The sequence below is a fragment of the Apis florea genome, unplaced genomic scaffold (genome assembly GCF_048593485.1).
Source record: "Apis florea isolate Af1SG1 unplaced genomic scaffold, ASM4859348v1 contig_37_pilon, whole genome shotgun sequence".
Classification (NCBI taxonomy): domain Eukaryota; kingdom Metazoa; phylum Arthropoda; class Insecta; order Hymenoptera; family Apidae; genus Apis; species Apis florea.
In genome coordinates, this window is record NW_028256861.1 from 359,090 (window position 1) to 380,839 (window position 21,750).

Here is a 21,750-nt window from a genome sequence, read left to right on the forward strand (position 1 = left end):
AATTCTCACGTGAAATTAAGGATTATTCATAAAACAGTAAGAAGTGGAAAAAAAAAAAAACATTCGAATATCTCATAAGATTTAGCATGACTAATGAGATAATATCTAAAATATTAACCTCAAAATTACGATTCGACGAAAAAAAAGGTTATTCGTATCGGTTCGAGAGAAACGATCTGATGTTTTGTCAATGGAGAGTAAATTAAGCGATCGCAAAATTCAGCGTTCTATCGTTTACAGTGAACAGAGAAAGGGGGGGGAGAGTTGCTTGTAAATGCGTCGATCCGTCATGTTATCGTTACTTCCGTTTACGCTTCATTAATTTTAATTAATTTCTATAGCCGTTCGTTCGGGAACCGGCGATGATTCATTCCGACCGGGCTATTATCCCCCGTTTTTAACGGATCTATCGTAAATGAACTTTCGCGAATTTGCGCCGCGAATTAAACCGGGGAGACGCGTGCCCTGCGTACTGAAAAATCCCATTTACATCGTTGGTAGCCGCGTAATTTATCGGCGAGAGAAAAGACTACGCGAAACAGTTGAAAGATAATATTTAGCCGCAGTGAATTTTCAGTAATTTCGTTAGGAAAAAATAAATTATATCTAATTATTTTTATCGAGGAACAGCGAGAATATGAGAATAGATGCTGAATAATGAACGGTGACCGATAAATATAATTTTCGCAATACGTAGTTCCGAGCGTTGAAAACACTGTAAATATTGTAAACAAGAAACGAAGCGAAGCGAATCGTTCGAAAACATAAATATACACACTTCGGTATTGTTGTCTCCTCGAAAAGAGACGCGAAACGGTAGTACGTTGAATTACGCATAACCTAACTCTTACGAGCAAGCAATATTCGCTAATTACCTGATCTCGACGATCCCCATTGCTTGCGATTAATCAAGAATCGTTGTTCGGATGTCATCCCCGCACAGAGGAGGTCTCGCACGTGCGTCGATCACTAGCCACACACGGTTAAAAACTACACTTTTGTGGACGAACGAACGGTACGCGCGGCTCGGTGATGGATAACACGGCGTCCGCCTCTCTTTCTGCGGTGCACGGCAGTATTTCTAGAGGGCGCGTGCCACCGGTCTAAGTTACGAGGCGTTTATGAGCCATAAGCGATTCCACGGGGTAGATAGAGTTACTTAGACGAGTTATTTCACTACTTTCGTGTGGATGGTGCGGGTGGGACGGGCTAAGTTGACGCGTCTTACGGCAGCCCGGCTCGGCCGGATCAGAAGGACCGCCTGCGACTGGCTGATTTACTATGGTGGACCCAACGTGGCATGGACCCGCTCTACCCCGACCGCTATGATGGGATTTTCTGACGGGGGTAAGAGGAGGACTGGTTAGAATAGTAGGGTAGGGGTTAGCGGGGTGGGGCTTACGGAATTGCCCCGGGGCCGAGTTCGAGGCTTGTGTCTTTCACGTGTCACCACGCTGCCCAGCTCTGGAATAATATTCCGTTCTATATTTTCCTCCGCTTTCATTTCCTCCCTGTTTACGCTTTACTTTTACTTAAAAAGAGCAACGGTATATCTAAACTTTGGACGTTTAGATTTAAGATAGCTGTGTGTATAAAGCCGCGTGGATCGAGATTTATTTTAATCGGATGTGGTATTTCAGAGTGGAAGTTCTTATTTTAAAAGAATTGTTTAATTTTCGGTTAAGATTGAGAGAATTGTAACAGACGGATGATTAATCGAAACAGGTATGAACGCAATGGTGAGAGAGGGAATCTTTATCCCACATTTTCCCTCGCATAGTTACACGTTGGCCGTGCGCTTTCATTCTTATTTAGCGGCGACGAAAAAAAAACCAGAAGCGCGACATTCCTGCATTACGTTATCCGACGCATCTCGTTGCCTTTTTTTCCTCCCGAGCTCGCCGCTTTACCTAGAATCGTTCGCCCTCGTCTAGAACGCCGGTTTCGAGGTCCCTGAACGGCTCATTAAATCCGTTCGTTCTGTAAAATTTTATTTTTTTTACTTCTATCTCATTTTTAATGCAAGATAAGAGAATCATGTTACATTGAAAAGGAATCAATTTTTAATTTTTTTAACGAGACTTTCATTATTAATCGCTCCAAAAAAATTACAAATGGAATGTTATAATTATTCTTCGATAAATTTTTTTCGGTTGACGATATATATAAATAAATGAAAAATATTTAGTTATAAAGATACTAATGCTGCTTCAAAATATTCAGAAAAAAAATTTCAATAACCTTCTCACGCGGAAATGATGGCGGTTTCCCTCCACCGTCTTTAATTTCAATTTGTAATTCCACCAAATTATTATCGTGGATTCTTCGAGTCAATATCGCGAAGGGTGCGCGTATATTAGAATATCTAATGAGCCGAAATTTATAGTCTCCCCAACGCCTTTTCACAATTTTCCAAAGTATTAGGGCGGAGTTTGAGCTTAGAACGGGTACGCCTTGTAACCCTCCCCTAAAAAGATTATGGTTGCACGCTCGCTGCCTGGCACCATGGAATCCGGCGACAATAGCCCCCAGGGTGCAACCCTACGAAAGGTATTCGAACACAGCGTAATTTTTTTTTTTTTCCTTCTTCTTTTTTTTTTTATTCGTCTGCACGTATGCTTTTTTCACGGGTCGATGGATTCCTTTGCCCAAAATTAATAGCATTTATATGCCAATGTCCTATTCTCCGACAAAAGAGACACGGTCGCATATGCGTGAGCACGATTATTCACAATGGTGAATACGAAAGGGTTATTCACGAAGCTCGACTTTCTCGCATTAATTTGAATGTTTGGAACACGTCACAATGAAAACTCAATCGCTCGAGAAAGTAAACAGCGAAAAGGCTCTCTCGACAATTTCTCGTCCCGAATGATTTTATTTTTTTCCTCCGAAAATACAAAATCGTGATTTATCTTCCAAACAAACGATCGACTGTGTCGAACGCGTGTTTGCGCACTATCGATATATCGCACTCGATTTTTGTCATCGATATATATATATATGTATGTATATATCGTCGACAAAGCGAACTCGAATGTCGAAATCAGTCCAAGAAAGTATAAGAAATAAAATTCGAAATATGCGGTGGTTAATTATTATTCCAATAAGTAAAATCGCGATAAGAATGTACCAACTAGCAGGTTTCGAATATCGGCATGTGAATTAAGCAATCATAGCTGGCGCTGCGAACGCGCCGCCATTCGTCACTCACTGTCAACCGAAGTTTCGTCGTGCGCAGCATCGTTTCCTTGTTTTATCAGAATTTTATTTCAAACGTTTTAACTTTCGACGTTTCGTAATTGCATTTAGCATGCGTTGCTTTGAAATGGGATCGAAATTCGTATTAATATCGTTAGATCGACGAATGATTGTCGAAAAATGATTCAATTAATTCATCGATATGGAGAAAGGTTAGAATTCGAACTAGTTATTTTTTAATGATTGTTTAATCTTTGGTGAATTTCTTTCGAACATTCGTTTATCGAGAGATGCAAAATGAAAGGTTCAATATGCTTTTTCACAATAAAATTGAGCTTTAAATTCGTAATTTTTGATACTGCTGAATCGATAGAAGTTTTTAATTGCTCATCAAGTCTGATAGAAGTCTGGATAGAACGAAGACGTTGACTGGTTCTCTTCATGTCTCTCACGACGTTCCATTTCTCTTTTTTTTCGAAGACGAGAAGATTAAGACACTAGGTAAAACGTTATTTACTTTTTAATAACTTTCTCTGATAGCCTGATCGTTAATTTCAGAGAAATATTTGTCCAATTAGCCTTTCTGACATGAAATATTAGAAAAGTTATACATATATTGGAAAACTTTGCGCGGTAGAAGATTCCAACATCCAATATGTCATTATAAAAATCTTGAGTTTCTCTTTCGAAGAATGAATGAACTTATCACGCGTAATTCAAAGAAAAGAACTTCATTTTTCGTGCATAAAGTAAGTACATGAAATATGATTTCAATCAACATCGTACAAATTCAAATCACTTTCAAAATAAATGCCAGATTCTCTTAATTCGATTAATCTAGTTGCATATATCAATCTGAATCCACGATGCTCGATCGAGCCGGCCAAAATTACACACCCCGCATCCTCGATTCTCGGCCGGTAATATTGTCGCGCCGTAACGACGAGAGAAATCCAGTATATTAACCGGGCTACCTGTCAGCTTCTCCGCTATGGAGAGAAGAGGTTAACTAGAGAAACAGTTCTGTTCCAGTGTCGAGGTGGACCAAGCAGAAGGGATTGGATGGCTTGATATCCTATCCGGTACCCTGTAATATGGTACATTACGTAACAGAGAACTGCATATTCACGACTAGGACGAGCACGTGGTGTAGGAACGTTAACGCGCGTTGGCTTTGGTGTTTCGTCGCGTTTCTACCACCGTTCCGTCCCCACCTATCGTTGAATCAGGGGGGGATGGCAGAGGGATGACAAACGACATCACCGGCGTTACGATGGCCCGAGATCCATAACTGTCATCGCTTCTAAACTGGATCTCTGGGAGGATTTCAGATTGCCCTGAACGGGTACCTCGTCGACAGGTTGCGAAAATCGCGAAACGTGTTGAGTGATTGAAACGTACACGATACAACTGCGTGTGATCTATTGGCCGGTGATAACGAGATGGACGTGCGCTGGAAAGACTTGGACACCGGGAAATAACCGATTCCTATCACCTCTCTCGCGTCTTCTGATTAACATTGATCTAAGTTAGAACGAGAGACGGTATTTTATCAATATTTCCGGCTCGTGGCAAATAGATGATGATTTGTCGGTCGATCGAGTGAGCTATAGCTTGATGCTGCAGCATTAATATTTTTATTAATTATTAATCAAATACAATTATATAAGTATATTTGTTTTGCAAGAATTTTGTTTTTAATTCTCTTTTTTTATGTGTAATTCTAGATTCTATTCTTTTACTTAACGTTTGAAGATTACGAGTGCCACGATTGAGCAAGAGGATTCTAAAAGCAATATCAAAATCTAATCCAACTTTTTGATGAATCAACGCGACAAATATAAACTAAAGAGGAAGAGTGAAGATACGAAAGGGCGTTCAAGTCGTAATTGTTCTTCGAGCTTGCAAGAGGTCCTAGAGGAAAGGGTCAACGGGGTAATTGGTGGTTTATGAATCGTAGTGCACTTCCTCCACCCCATTTTGGCCAGCACCACCGTGGTCCACGACTATTTCCGCGTAACTCTCGCGCCCCGCCACGCTCTTAACTTAATGTTGTTTCCCTCAGTCCATTAAAAGCTACGCCACTCGGCTCGTTTCACTTCCCACACTGCGGTTGCGGCCTTGTGGTCGCGCTTGCCTTCTCCCTCTTTCGCGAGCCGCGCACGAGGAGTCGTGTTCCATTACCCTCTATGCCAACCTGTTTTTCTTACCTGCTCCTTCTCCCTCCATCCTTCTCGCGATACCAACGAAAGTGTCCTGAACTCTTTCACCCGATCTTCGCTTCCCGAACGTCGCGAGGATAATAGTGCCGTATCACGGGGATAGAGTTTAATTAACAGCTTAAGTAACGCTTAAAAAATTATTTATCACCCGCCTCGAACGAAGAGAATTATTAATTTTTATTCTCTGTTTTTAGGAAAATGAAAATCTATGACGAGCACCAATCTCTGATACATTTGAAGCTACAAAATTAATTGTACCGAAATCATATAATAATATGGTATACATCATCAGAGGAATCGTTATAAGAAATGCTTGAATTACTCACGGAGTAAGTAAATGTTCTGGAATTTGTTCTGAACATTCTCAAAGAATGAGCTTCGCTCAAACACGTCGAAATGAAATATACAACGAGATATACAAGATCTCGTAAGTAAGGAAGCGCACAAAGGCAGAGGCAATTTATCGAATGATAAATTCCAGGAAGATAGGATCGCGATTTAGATTAGAGGACGATTCTTATTCGCCACAATCGAGCAACGAAATTAAATATAGGGGGCCGAATTGCAGCCGCTGTTGCGGTGATATAGCCCTCTCCTCCACCCTGTTCTCCAACCACGAGAACAGCGGGTTCGAGGCATTTCCACCCCCGCAGAACCTTCTCTCCCGCTACTTCTTTCACCCTTATCTGCCACCGCAGACTTACCCCTCTACTATCGTCTTGACAAACACCTACCCCTTGTATCTGAAAGCCACTCGTCCCGAGCAACCCTCCCGATTTAGATCCTGGCCCTATGGCGAGGCGACCGCTATCTGGCAAAAAAAAAAAAAAAAGAAGAAAAAAAAAGGCCTCTCTGCTCAGATAAGCAATAACAGTGGGCCTCCAACGGTATCAACATCCGCTATCCGACCAATCGGAATGATTTAGCCCTCGGCCGTGACGGAGGGATGAGAAATACAATCTTCGATGAAACGTCGTGGCCTAATGATAACGCGATGGATCACCCTTGCTCCTGAACATCCTAGGGGTGTTGTTACTTCTCCAAGTAAGATTTGATTTGTTGCTGGATAACCTTGGAGAAGTTGAAGTTTCTTCTTACTTGGATTTTTATCGATTATATGATTATATTAAATCCAATATGGGATGTATGGTAGCTCGATAAAATTTATTATTTATTTATTAAAACGGTCTATTAATTTAATATAATACTTTCGATGTTCATAATTCAATAATTCCTTGTTAATATTTTACAGGTTTAATGGTGATTATAACAAATTGATTCTCGATTGAGATCAATGCGCGAATTTGCATACTTGCATTTAAAGGCCAATGGAATTCCAATCGATCAACTGCTGACTAAAAAAAAAAAAAAAAAATACTTTCTTATCTTGTACTAATCAAAAGCTATATAAAATTATTGGAATTCAAACTTATAGCTTAACCGTCTGTAATGCAAAACAATATTATCTTTTTCCTTGATCAAAGATCAAAATCTATATATATATCTCTCTCTCTCTATATATATATATAATAATACTTCAATTCTTCGTCCACGCAAAATTCAAACGTTCAACGTCCTCCATTTTCCAGGTCCCGTTGAATACATACCACGATGGCCGATAAAACCTGTCCCAAAATCCAGGATCCACCAAGGCGATCCGTAAGATAACGCTAATTCCGGATATTTCGCACGTTGATACGTGGAGGCCGAGGACCGTTGCTAGACATACCCCTTGCAACCCCTATCATAGCAGCAAACGGCGTTAGAAGGGTGGACGAGCGTTGTGCTCGCGAGAGAGCGAAAAAGGGATATCTATATACATATATACATATATATATATATATATATATATATATAAAAAGAGAGAGAGGGAGAGAGAGAGAGAAGAGAGGAGAGCAGCAACGTGCTGCCCGCACCAGGCGCCCCTTCGCATATTTCACCGGGAATTTACGAGCCTCGATACGACAGGGAAATTGCAAGAATGGCGGAGTAATCTATCTCTCCTTGCCTCCGTGGGCTCTCTCTTCTTTTCCCAGCACCCTGCTCCTCCTCTTCTCGAACCCACCCCTCTTCTCGGACGCGCTCTTACGCGCACCCACCTCCCCCCCTCCTTACCGTACACGTGCACGAAGGAAGGAAGAAAATTCCGCTATCCTCCTCTCGCAAGATAAAAGAGATTTGTCCTGCGCCGGTATATACCGCGGCCACCTAATTGTGTTATCGAGATAACCGGCCGATCCGTTATCCGCTGCCGAAGGATTCTCAGTCCGGACACGGAGTTGCAAAGAATTCTCTACCGATCCTTGGAGAGTCGTAAATGTTCATAGTTGTCGCGGGCTATGCGCCTCTGAATAATCGATGCTCTGCACGATGTGAAATAAAGGAAGAATGGAGAAGGAAGATACGGCGTAAATAGTGTAGAAGATGGTGGTGCTTTGACTTTCAACTTTTGCAAACTTTTGCAAATGAAAATTGATATTCTCGTATTAAATTGTAAGGGAAAAAGAAAGATTGAACGGATCGACATTCTACTTCCGTTTACCAGAAATTTTCCAGGATTGGAATGGGATAAAGAGTGGACAGGTGGACGTAATGGGTTAGAGATTCACGATTTTGGTTTGTATATCCATTCTTTGGTGGAACAGGGGTTAGAAAACCATTGATAAGTTAATTAATTGCAGGGATGTATCTGGGTAAGCGACGTGTAAATCACCGACTGGTCAAAACAGTAGGGAATGGTAACACGTGCTTCGACCCTCTTATTGCGCAATAATTGCGCGGAAGAGTGGCGGGGTAGGCCGCACGCTTTATCGCCATTTTCCGTCCTTCAGTTAGGTGAATAATAGCTGATACGTTGGTGAACGCAATTGCGCGAGATAGATTGGGTTTATGTAGCCTTATGTAGAAAGAAGAGGAACGAGTTGAGGCTATTGGATTAGGATGAAGGAAATGAATCCTTGCATGTTATGCATGATTGATACCAAATATAAATTCATTGATTTGGAAACTTGTGAAAATCAACATCACTTGTTCTTATCCACAATATTTTGGATTCTTTTACTTTTTCTTTTGTATATTAATTATTTTATTAATCATTTCAGATCAGCTACATTATTCAGGGCTATCATTGTTGATAAGAGAAGCCTTAATCCCAAGAAATAGTGGGACAAATATGATTCAGAACAGCATATAATAACACAAGTGACAATATAATAAAGATAGTTGCCGATAAAATGAACAAATTATCATCCTGCACAATGAGAGGTAATATGGTATATCGATTAAGATTAAAAAAAAGTATTAAATTTTAGAAAGCCTTTCATATCAATTCTTGCATCCACTTGTATCCACCTTGTATACAAAATTCCGTATGTATCCTAATTCCATATCTTCTCAACTCTCCAACTCTCCTTCAAACTATCTTATCTACTCCCTCCATTAATTAACGTCGAATCTTGTTAACAGGTATTACCCAAACACAAGCCTCTCGTTCCGTTTCTGCATAATTCCATGGAAATCCGTAAACCAAGTCGGATATCTTGCACCGCACACACCACACCTTCATACCTCCAACTTTAACTTGCTTCGCCAAGAGAGAGAATTCAACGCCAAGAAAAGGAGTATATCCACCGATACGTCGGCGGAAATAATTACGCGTAACCGTAGCTCGGTTTCCTTCGAGTTCTACGTGTCTGAGAGTGGTACACCTTCCCCCGTTCGGACGAGCCTCACCGTGAGGTGAGGGAGGGTGGAGTGAGGGCCGAAAGGGGTTTGGTGAGAGAGAGGGGCGGCGAAAATGCTATAGGTAACGGTGTACTTGGTGTACATGGGTGGTAATACATAGAGGAAGGGAGACCCTCCTCGTGGCACGGGTTAGCTATATCCACGTTAACGTACTGTAGCGTGGCCGCGGCCGCCGCTCGGTTTAATTTAACACAGCAGCTGTAATCCCATCCATTACGGGCCGCGGTAATATACGATCGCTCGAGATTCATACTCCGTTTTTTCACTAATTAACAGACGGGACAAATCGCTCCGCCGATTCACCTCCCCCAACCCCCGTTCGGCCGACCATCCCATCGGAAAACGGCATGCGCGGGGCCTCTCTTCATTCTACTCTTGTCCAACGAACGCTTTGTTCCTTCGCGCGGTAAAATTTACCTGGCTGTTTTACCCCGAGTTTCATTCGGCCCATCATTCTACCAACCGTGTTCGTTTCGTCGTTTTGCTGTATTTGCCTGGTTTTTGGATACTGGGCTCTGATCGGCCGTTAAATCTCTTTGAATCTTTGGGTCTGGTCAGGGAGCATCTGGAACTTGGACGATGTGGATAAAAAAAGTTTCCAATTTTCTCTTGATAATTTCATTATTATTCGTCCTAAACAATAACAAGTCTTAAACTATGAACGTAAAAATTCAAATGCTAAAAAAGATTAGGTTAGATTAAGAAGAAGCATGTACTCGTTTATATTTATCGATTTCACTTTTCAAATCGAACTCGTTCGATCAAAGATCGATTAAACTGCTTCAATCAACAATATCATTTATTATTCTTGTATCGCGTTTCTAATTACACAAGGGCGTACCACAAATCACGAAATTCTTCCTTCCCCTTTCGAGTCGGTTGGTAATGAAGTGGTTTCTCGGGCCACAGAAACGTTCTAATTTTACCGACCGAGCGATTGATTAACGTTAATTATTTCTTTCGAAAGCGGGTTTTTACGAGACGATCGGTGGCCCGCCGCGCTCGTCACGCCTCCCGTATTGACGGAAGAGTTATTACTTCATAGCATTCCCGGGCTGGTTCGTACTATAGCCCACGCCACGGGATTGCTATGCTCGCGCGGAATGATCGATCGATGATCCTTAATTATTCCTCTCGACAGGCGAGAAAAACGATCGCCATTGCGACGATAAGGAACTCGGTTGATACATTCCGCTCTAAATATACGTATATCTTGCACTATATAGCAATGGTATATTGTTCCAATGTTCGATTGTAGAAATTAGACGAAAGATTTTTGTGAAATTGTACAAAATTTAATTCTAATTCTATAAACGTTATTTAGTTTGTTCATATATTATATTGAAATTTATAGAGGAGAACATTTCACGATTGAAACGAGAAGTTTCGTTTTAAAATTTTAATCATAATTTCTCGTTACGTTCGATTCTGTACCGACGCTTCTAGAATCTACAAACGCTACATTCGCATCCGACGAGAATACTTTCACGGTGGAAACATCCCGTCGAGGAAAATCGAGTAAGTTTCGCGGGGTGTCAAGGGATGAAAGGGAGATGGTCACGGCGAACACGTGGCTCACGTGCGGCTACATGGCACATAAGGGACTCGAAGGTGGATATATAGCGTGCGCGAAAGATGAAAGCGGAAGACAGCGGGACTGGCGTACGCGGGGCGGAAGTGGGGGTGGGCGGAAAGTTGCCGGGTATAGCGCGGAGCGCTTCTCCCTGTTGTCGAGTCTGCGCATTCACGGGGCCGGATTTAATTGGATGGACACCATCGCGTGGTGCTTAATTAACTAATTAATTTCGCGGGGAAAGATACCAGTCGCGCGACTGGTCTGTTTGGTTTTTAATGACTCTCTGGCTTCGGAATTGCCCGTTTTCGGGGCTGAAAACTCTATCCGTGACTCGAAGCGATTCGTTCGTGGATACGTAACATCGTATGTATCGCGCTACATAGACTTATCAATTGTTATTTCGTCGTTCGATTCAAATTTTTCTATCTATACTTTAATTAAAAAGAAGAAAGAAATTTATACGTTAAAGGCTCGGTCGAAATGGCCTAGGAAAAAGATTATTTTCTATAGAGCGGTGGAGGAGGGGGGGGGGAGAAGGGGGAGCGCGTTTTACGTAGGAAAACATAAATAACCTTGGCGAAGACAGACCACCGCGCGAATTTAAAAGCCTCGGGTCCCGCTTGGCGGCGCTCGAGCGCGTAAATTCGTTCCGGTTTAATTAAATTTAAATGATTGTCTCGGCTTTCGATTCAAGTGGCCGAGCTCGTTCGTCACGCGGGGACAAGCGAACGGTAGAGTCCAGTAGAAGCCGCCATTTATCAACGGGTTCGCATAAATCGCCGATATGAACATCCAAGCGGTCTCTAAGCTCGCGTATATACTTTTCGTCGCTTCACGTTTCCTGCAATTATAACGAGAAACCATCGCGTCTCTGACGATACGCTCGAGCGATCTTTGACCCGATCTTGTCTCTTGCGCCGTGCTTAACCCCTCCTTCCAATTATTTCTCGATCGAGGTTTAAAGTATTCGGCTATAATATCCCAATTTTGAACAATTATTAATTAATTATCCTATTATTTCTTTCTCTTTCTTATCTTTTTCGTTCGTTAAAATTTTTGGGGAAAAACATCGAGGATAACACGTATATATAGATGGAAAGAAGGGAAGTTTAAAAAGAAGTTTTCGTTTCATAAAACGTATGCTTTGAAATACGTATGTACGCGTGAAAGTCGAGGAGAGAGCGGGGGAGAAAAAAAAAGGAGAAAGGCCATCCTTGTACAAGTGGTGACTCGAGGGTGGAATAAAAGAAGGAGGGTTCGTTACGGGCAAAGGGTAGGCTTTAAATGAAGCTTCGAGCGAAGAAAGTGAGTAGGCAGGCGAAATTAACCCCCATTGAAGTTTTCCATTATTCGACACGGAAGGAGAATGCAGCTTGGCACGATACGGCGAGGTGATAAATTAAAGCATCAAGTAGCTGGTGAAACAATGTTTCGCATTGTGATCGGATTTCAATGCACCATTTATGTATAAAATTTAAACGTACAAAAAAAAAACTTGTGTATATACACTCGAACTCCAGTATTCGTACGAATCTCGTCCCGAAAGATGGCGCGATTTCAGTCGTTTCAAAAAAGGCCGAAAGAGGCAGGCGAGTCGAAGGAAGGAAGAAAGAAAGAAAGAAAAAGACGAAGAAAGCGGCGTCACAGGCGAAACAAATCAACTCGTCCGTTGGCTGGTCTCGAGTTTTTAGTGGCTTGGCTCCAAATATTTGCTTTGCTCGTCCTCGTCGATTCCAACGGGGCATATATACACAGAAGCGGGGGCCAGAAGCGTATCCGAGGAGAAATCCAGAGAGAACTTCCTACGAAACTTCCTCCTCCTAGTTGCTGCCTCCCATATAACGAAATCCACGCGTTCCACCAGCCAACAAACCCAACCTCACTCCACTACCCCTCCCCCCTCCCATTAGTATCGGTATTCGAGTGTGTGTCACCCCCTTTCCTTTCGACGGAACACCAGTCGCCGCTGCCAAGAATACGCTGGGAACTCGTCCATCACGATTGTTATTACACACGAGTGTATATCCACCGCGATACCCGTCGAGACTAATACCCGTTTCTCGGACTCGGAGACGAGTGCCACTTTTTCAAATCGGTCGGAGGCGAGGCTTTATATCCGACAGTTATGATCGGCCTCGTAGATTATTATAATATTTAAGATTTGGCAAGGATGCGTGGACGAACGTGTGTGTGCACCCCCCACCCGCGACCTCCTCAGCCGTCGATTCGTATAGATGCGGAGATAGTTTCCTTTTTTTTTCTTCTTCTTCTCGTTTCAAGATCGAAAGAAAGGATATATAGATTCAAAGATGGTGGAGAGTGACATTGATATTGGAGGCGCCAAGACGGTTGGTTGGCGTTTAATGGCTTGGTTGGTGTTCGACAGAGGTGTGGAGAGAATGTGTCATTGGGGCAGGGATGATGGATGAAGTGGCACGTACGCTCGTAATGGACGGCGATAAAAATTGTGGTGTGTGAGGGGGGAAAGGGGCGAGAGATTCTGCGTTCTTTTTTGAGGTTTAAGGGGTCAGTGGGAACTGGATATTTGTCACGAGATGCGTAGCGTCGAATAAAAATGTCGAACGAGCAATTGAATGGCGGAAATGAGTGGCGTGTTGCGGAAAATTAGGTCCATTTTCCTCAAGATGATGCAACAATTTTGAAATATAAAGAATTCTCCTTCTCGATTCTTCGATCGTTCTAATATGTCACCACGTGGTACTGTATTATTTATTTTGAATATGTCGTATAATTCATACTGTAAATTTTTCGTGTACACGAATACTCGTAGTTTAAATACGAATTGAAAACACACGAAATATAACACTTTTTTTGGAAAGTATATAAATTCATATTATATATATATATATATATAAGGATCAAACGTATACATTAAAAAAAAAAAATACGAAAATATTTTTTACATTCAATGTTATCTTCGAATAAATAAATAACGCAATACGAATTCGTTCGAAGATAACAAATGGGATAAAATCAAACAAAAATATTTCAAAAAATACTTGCAAACACATTGATTTAATCATTTTTATTAAACGTATCAAACTCGAAGGATTGTTAAAACGCGTAACAATGCAAACCCGTTTTTACCGATCGAGTTTGATCGAAGAATCATATCATCGCGATAGCAGTAACGAAAGAAGCAAGAGTTTCAAGATTTTAAAGGCAAACGAACTGAATTCTGTACAAACTTTGATAAGTTCGAGGAATAGAAATTTAGCGAAATCCTTTAATCTTGAGAATCATTTTGTGCAAACTCTCCACGTGAAAGATTATACCTTACAATATTCTAAATGTTCTGAAATTCCTGAAACACGTAAAGATAACACGAGCCCATAAAATTCTAAAACGGTGGCTCGTAAACAACTTGAAAAAACCGTTCGAGATCTTTTCGTTCCTCGAGAAAGAATCATTGTTTCCCCAAGAATAAACTCCCTTCCTCGCCACCGTGCGGATCTATTTCTAATCCCTGGAACGTCCCTTGCCCAAAGGGATTGCTCGATGCGCCTAATTTGCGCGTATTCCTCGAAGCGCGCACTGGCAGAGAAAGGGGAGGAGGGGACTTGGCATGGAAGCTTAAAGTAAGAAAACGACGTGGATACGCGAACGAAGCGAGAAATTTCGCCGACAAATAACCATCGCTGTATCAGCTTATAAACTAGCGCCATTTTGTCACGTTTTGCACGCGTCATCTCCGCCCTGCGATGGTGAATACGCGTGACTCTGTTTGGACAGCTGGGATCCATCGGCCTTCTTCCGCGTTTCTGATCCTTTTCGCCTTCAAAACGGCCTGTTTCAGCTTTCAACCGTTTGAGACAATTTGTTTGGAGAACGTTTGTTTTAATTCGTTTGACAAGCTGTTGTTCAGCTCGAAAGGTGTTGTCGTCGCGAAACGTTGAGAAACTAGTTGGTTGGCGAATTTTTTAAGATTAAGAAGAAGTTTGAGAACAAAGTTTTCCAGCGAATCTTCGAGTCTCGAAGAATTTTTTCCTTTCCTTGACCATCCAATAACAAATTTTAACATTTGTCGGGAATGATTAATTTGGTCCTTGCAAATTATCCTCACCAATTCCTGGAACTCGAAATCCAATAATTCTCGGAATATCTTCGTCGAATAATCGACGAGTTCGCGCAACAGTTTACCATTGAACTCGTGTTCCCCAAAATAATTCTATCCGTCCTATGAAATTTCATTCTTGCCTTGAATATTGAAACAAAAATTGCTGCAACTGTTACAGAAATATGTTATTCACAAATATGCATCAACTTCACGAGTTATTATTATCATTACAGAACTAACCTCAACAGAGAGAGACACAGGAAGTGGATGGAGTTGTCACACTCGCCATCTTCTTATCTCGATACGAAGGAAAGGCGACGAAACAAAGGGAAGATTTTTGCGCTCGAGGTAATCGACAACCCGGGGGGGAAGGGGGCGAGCGTGGCGAAGAAAGAATCCGGTGGCGTGCGATGGCCGCGTTTATAAATGGCGGGCATCAGACCGCTCGGTGTCCACGATTTCGACTATCCGCTCTTGCTAAGGGCGGTAGTATATTTATTAACGCTTGGCACCCTGACAGCTGCTTCAAGTACACGCCGTCTGAATACCATGAGTTTGTCTTTAACAAGTCGGCTGATGAATGGGCCCATCCGACTACCACCATGCTACAGAAATAGAGCCCCCGGTTAACAAGCGCTTTTCTTTCCTCCCTCCTTCCTTTAATCCAACCCCGATCGAATTATTCTCCCCTCTCTTCTTTATTCGAGGAAAACTGTCCCTCTTGCTCCGCCAAGATCTCGAAAGTGAGAGTCTCCACTTGTTGGCGACGGATATATTAATGTATAATCGTTCACATTCGAATTAAAAGAAAAATGTATACAACTCGAGAATAACAAGTTCTCGTCATAATCGAGGAAAGAAAAATGGCGGCCAGATTTACATACGGAGAGGGGAGGAAATTCCTCCGGCTTAATGGATTAAGGAGCGCGTGTTTGTGCGGATGATGGATCCCCGTCAATTATGGAGGCAACATGGTATTGTTTTACCGTCCGACGGCCAACATTGATTGATCGCCGCCGGGGCCCTTTTTGCCTCGCCGAAACACGCACACAACACGCGATGTAATCCGCGGTTCATCAGGGATCAACCTGCCCAACTTCTTGCCAACCCCCTTCGAGCAGGCAGAACGAATTTGCTTCGTATCGAGTTGGAGGGATCGGTGACACCAGCCGTGTAGAATAACTTGGCTCGTACGAAACTTTTAAGGAAGAAACCTCGGCTTCTGAACGAGAAATAATAATAAATTGAATTATTATCGAATGTTTGATAAAATTGATAACAGGAGATAGGATTGGAGCGAGATCACTCTCGCCATTTACCTCGAGTTTTTGCACTGCTCGACTCCGTATTGGCCGAGCAATTAAGCATCATTCCTGGCCAGGCTTGGTAAAAAGCTGAGGGAAGGCGGAAGAAGAAGAAGAAGAAGAAGAAGAAGAAGAAGAAGCGAAAGGAAGGTGTACACCGATGATTTAAACGTCCTCTACGTTGGTTATCTCTCAGGGATTGTTTGGTTAAAACGCGTCACGGGATCCTCCTCGACTGGTATCCCGCCGCGATAGAACGTGGCGGGGTGAAGGGTTAACAGGAGGTGAAAGGATCCCGCGATAACGGGAGCGGGGAGAGGTAGGTGAAGGCAGCAGCTTGAAAGAGGGAGGAGGGATTGGTAAGCCCCAAATCCTTGAGCTTAACTAATTCCTGCATGAGTTACGAGCAAGCCAAGGCTAATTCCAAATAAATATTCGGAATACAGATTATGTTAATCGCTGCGGATGCAAATTAGACGGGGAGGATGTATGTAACCCTAAAGCTAGACATTCCACTTCTTCCTCTGTGACGTCTAGTCCTGATGAGAGGATGAGCTCTTAAGAGGAAACGTGGCCTTCCTTCTTCGACATCTTCGTTAATTCGTTAGGTTAGCATTAGCACGGTTAGATGTGTGTGCCGTTATTGGGAAAGTTGAAACGTGTGTGTCGAAGCAATTTCAAATTCTGTAATGTACGTAATGTAAAGTTATACATGGTTACACGTCGTCAAACGTCGTGACGTTAACATGGAAATTATTCTCTACCCACCTTAGGTTAAAAGGTTCTGTTTAACTCGAAGTTCTATATCTCGTGCGATGCACGTTTAAGGTTAGAAAGCTCTAAAATGGTAAAAAAAAAAAAAAAAAATAAAGTAAAATATTTACACCTATATTATTCTCCAGCGAAGCATCCTTTATCAAGCATCTCGTATCGAAACATACTCGAGCATGATTCATTAACGCTCTTCAATATTTGCTTTTTTCCTTTTACCAAGGACGTGAACAAAGAAATTTACATAGCAAGAACCAAACCACGCTTCTATCTAACCTGAAATCATATAATAAATATAATAAACGCGCCAACTTGTCCAATAATTAATTAATGAATGAAAAAAAAAAAAAAAAAAGAAAGAAAGAAAGAGAAAAGAAAAAAAAGGGAAGCGAGGAGATATCTCAGTTCCGATCCGGCGTTGTAAACGCGACAGTGAATAATACCGGCATGGTCTGGTACGTACCCGTTCGGAGGGGTCGTCTAAGTGGCAAGTAGGTAAGTAACTTGGAAGTTGGGGGGTTGGCTCCGCAAACCTGATACACGCGCAACATGCATACGTGTTGAGGTGGGGGTATATACGCGTTGTTTACTGTGTGAGCGAGCTTGTACGTACACGTAATGCGGCGTAGCCACCTTTAGCGGGAGTTTACCTTGCCTGGTAAACTCTAGTAGGTAGCTACGCCGGAAACTCTACTCTAATGCAGAGTAATGTTGATTTATGCTCGCGTTGGTCTCATTCTAACTCCTACCACCCCACCCCTCCCCTCCACGGTTACCTATTCCCCGAGCTGCGCTATATTTCACTCGTGCTCATCAGCCGGGCAAATATTACGTTTTTCCATTATACGGGCAGAGTTCCCGATCAGATTACTACGCCGGATACTTCAGACGCGCGATCGCGAAATTCCGCGCCGCGAGATTACGTGTCGGAAGTCGGCCGTTTTCAGATCGAAACAGATTAACAGACGACGTGTTTTTTATTCCCGGACAATCGAGAAGGAATGTGTGAAAATTTCCGTGGAATCCTATTGGAAACTATGGCCAACTCGTTTCGAGAAACGTTCATATATCCGATATCCGATGTGTGGAGAATCGAATTCTTCAGTTGGTAAATTATTTGAGATTTTAGGTTATCCTTTCTTAAAGTATTCTGGAATTTATAATTCAATTTATACGTATTATTAATAATTGTTCAAAATAAATAAATAAATTACTAACCTTTTCCTATATTTGATATTATAAGAAGAGTTGCTCGCTAGAGTTGTAGAGTTTCTCGTTAATTTTACCTAGAAAGTTTATATTATATCACTTACGTAAATATCTCATTTTTCAAGATGGCAGAATAATTCGAATATCACGTCAGTGGTGACATCTGTGGTAGCCACCGGTAAGAGTTTATAACTTTATAACGATACAAAATTATTTTTAAAATTATTTTTATATATATATATATATATTTCCATGCTTTCACGTTGCGATGTAAATTGTCGGTGAAATGATGAAAGGTAAACTGCGGAGAACCGCAACGATTACCGAAACAGGGAATTTCAGGCGAATATGAAGCGAGCGTCGTCACGAGTGGTCGGTTTTCGAAGCGAGCGAGAAACAGGCGGCCAGGTTCATACATATTTGCAATGTGCGGCCAAGATGGACGATATGCAATTGTATGCACGAAGGCATACGCGAACGATATCGCGGAGAGGATGAGGATAGATGTGCATACACAACGCGTGGGTAAATGCTTTATTGCGGCTTCGTGAATATCCTTGCACGGACGTAGAAGCGGTGTGTCTATTGGCCGCGGACTATCCACACACGCGACATGCCGCGCGTACACTCGCGCCAAAACGCGCCACGATCGTAAATAAATGCGAACACGCCCGCGAGGTGTGGAATTCAGCTTGTATTTCGATTCGTTCACCGCCGTATACGGTATATAATCGAACGTCTATCTTTCCGCAACCCTCGAAGCAGTAAAACGTAATGACAGGGACGAAAGCGATCCATTATTCGTTACATTTAGGCTTATCCGATTGCCGATAATCTACAAGTTGTTTTAATAAATTGATCGAAAAAATTTAAACGAAGATTCTTTTCCATGCAACGAAAACGCTCAAAAATGGGAATGAGAAGAAACGAGATGTTCGAATTTAATATTTGATAATGTTTCTAACAGTTTCTACGATTGGTTAATGGCAGCGGCGAACGTTCGTATCGTTCGACGAATGGAAATTCACGATTCGTTCGACACGAATAACCTGTGTGGGGAACAGATATACGAGAACGTAACGCACGCGTACCATGGCACAATACGCGCGCGAGAGAGAGAGAGAGAGAGAGGGACTAGCGATACAAATGCATCAGTTTCACGGCTCGTCGGACAAGACAACGAGATTCATGTCCTCCTCATGCATGAATCAACAACCTTTTCCATATTTACATAACAACGCTTGATTCGCGATGTGCACCATGTAGCCGGGTGGGAGGCGGTTGACAGATTGAGAGTATGGATAGGCTTTATTCTCTCGAGCAGTCGTCCTTCGGAACGTCGAATGAACACAGAGGAGAGCCGGCCCCGAAGCTTGGGGAAAGGCCGAGGAACAGAGACGGAGAAGACGCCTGCGAGAAGATAGAAGAGAAACGATCGACGAATGAAGAGATGGAAGGGAAAGGAGGATATTTCTGACGCGTGATCTGAATATCGAGGGTCCATACGATGACATGCGAGCCTACACAACTCTTCGACCAAATCTCCATAAGATCTATCACGAAACCACGAAACCGTTTATCTCGTGAATATTACGAATTTACAAATATTATACGAACCTTTCCTTCTCCCCAATTTGTTCTTAGCTTTCTCTATCGTGATTCATCATCCGACGATGTAACACTCCGATTAGAAACAAGCGATAGACCAGTAGAGAAGCAAAAAATGAGTCGACCACTGATCGAGCGAGAATATTACGAATCGTAACTATTTCTTTTCGTCAACCTTCTCTTGTGACCCATGCGCCATCTGATGACGTAATCCTTCAATTAGGAATAAACACTAGACCAATAGGAAGACAAAAGGACAGTTAATCATCGGCCGCCATATTAGTCGTTTCGAATTTTTCGTACGGTGTGTTCACGTGCACGAAAGTGATTAATTAGACGATAAATTGTGTACAATTGAGCAACGTGAATCTTCTCAACTCATTTCTAAGTGAAATCTGACATTCTCCATCCTCGATAATGGGATTAATCTACGAAATGGACCACTACGTGATCGAAGAAATCGAAGACGCGAAGGAAGAAAAGGTTAGTTTGATTCGTTTGTTCAATCGCGTTTACCGGTCACGAATAGGGGAAGCGTAGAGACGGTGTGCGACGAAGCGAGAGGGTGTAGGTTCGTTCGTTACAGAAAGTTTTGCGTGGACACGCGAATAGCGAGGCTCAGCTGTCATTGACCGAGCGAACGTTACGTATGCACGTCGAGCGAAGGAAGCACTGTTTCATGCAACGTGCTACGTTGCAGAGGCGTGGCGATGAGTTACGTCCTCGCGGGCCGTCTCAGAAACCTTTGGCTTCTGCGACCAGTGCTAACCATGGTCCACTGGGAAGAATTCGGGAACCCCAGGTGCCATTCGTCACCGCCATTGAACGCGTGTGCAAGATCTGGTAAACGTACTTCCGACGCGAAACGGCTTACCTACTAGGTTCGAAAGATATAAATGAGTCGGAACAAGTTTTGTTGAAAACGTGAACGTTTTGAATCGTTCGATTCGATCGAACCGATAATAAAAATCATCATTCTTGTTTTGATCACCATTCCGGATGATCGCTATCGGTAAACTCTTAAATTTTTCTTTATCTTACGACCATGCTTTTTCGTATTTCGGTGTTTCCTATCTATTGACCTACTTTTTATCTATTTCTATTCCGACGAACCACGCTTCGATCCCGTCTCATTCTTCACCTAAATGCGATTCTACTTTACCATCGGTCGCCTTTGAAAGATTTATTCATACAAATTTAATTCTTTCCCCCTCCTCTCTGTCAAGGAAGAACATATTTTTGTTAGGTTAAAAAAATTGATACTTTGATTTATTAAACGTGTCTAGATGATGGAAATTTTTTTTTAAAATTCGTTCGTTGAAGATATTTATTTTATATTATTTCAATTATGCTTCGAACAGATCGAACGTTCAGGCATACGTCACGACAAACACGAGCTATTCCATTATTTCCCGCTAGCTATGTCGAGAGAGAACGTTGAGCGGCATGAAGCGGGTAATACCACGGCGAGAGTCGGTGGCTCCTCGAAGGACAAGGAGGATGAAGTAATCCTCGTTATGGAACCGGTACGCGTGTGCTCGGCGACTCCACATGCGCGCGATCCTCCACGTGAATGCTTCGGTGCGTAATTTCTAAATACGTTGTTCCATAAATGGGGAAAGGAGCGACATTCGTGCGATATTATCGAATCATTCCAATTAAGCCGGATTAATTGATCGTAAACGTGCTATTGATCCACGTCGCTATTCCAAAATTAATCCGGTTTGTCGAAAGTATCTGTTTCGTCGTTCGAGGAATAAATATCGCGATATTTTTAAATAACACGTCCTACGCCGTAATGGCGTCCCAGCAATTACGAATTTCGTCTTCTTGACGAGAAGAAGCGAGATGGCGTAACGATCGCCTTCCAATCTTCGGCAAGATTATTCGGATTATATTGCAAATTTTTTTTTTTCAACGTTCAAATTTAAATTGTAGTTTATGGAGCTGCATTTCAAAACTGCGTATTTCTTAAGGTTTAACGAATCAGCGGGAGCAGTTTGTTGGTACAAGGTGATAGTTTATGGCCCCCTCGTC

General features: G+C 42.3%; 1 protein-coding gene and 1 long non-coding RNA gene across 4 annotated transcripts in view; one reads left to right on the top strand and one right to left on the bottom strand.

The window, feature by feature from the left end:
• The window catches only part of Antp (homeotic protein antennapedia), a 137,200-nt gene that overhangs the window by 96,790 nt on the left and 18,660 nt on the right, over window positions 1-21,750 (bottom strand). The window lies entirely within an intron of this gene.
• The window catches only part of LOC147656219 (uncharacterized), a 53,664-nt gene continuing 49,744 nt past the window's right edge, over window positions 17,831-21,750 (top strand). For 2 of the 3 annotated variants that reach the window (XR_015294801.1, XR_015294802.1), the window contains exon 1: window positions 19,215-20,196. This is a non-coding gene — a long non-coding RNA (uncharacterized LOC147656219). Of the gene's footprint in view, window positions 18,005-18,230; window positions 18,284-19,214; window positions 20,197-21,750 lie in introns of those variants that run through there. The other variant, XR_015294804.1, reaches the window with a different exon arrangement.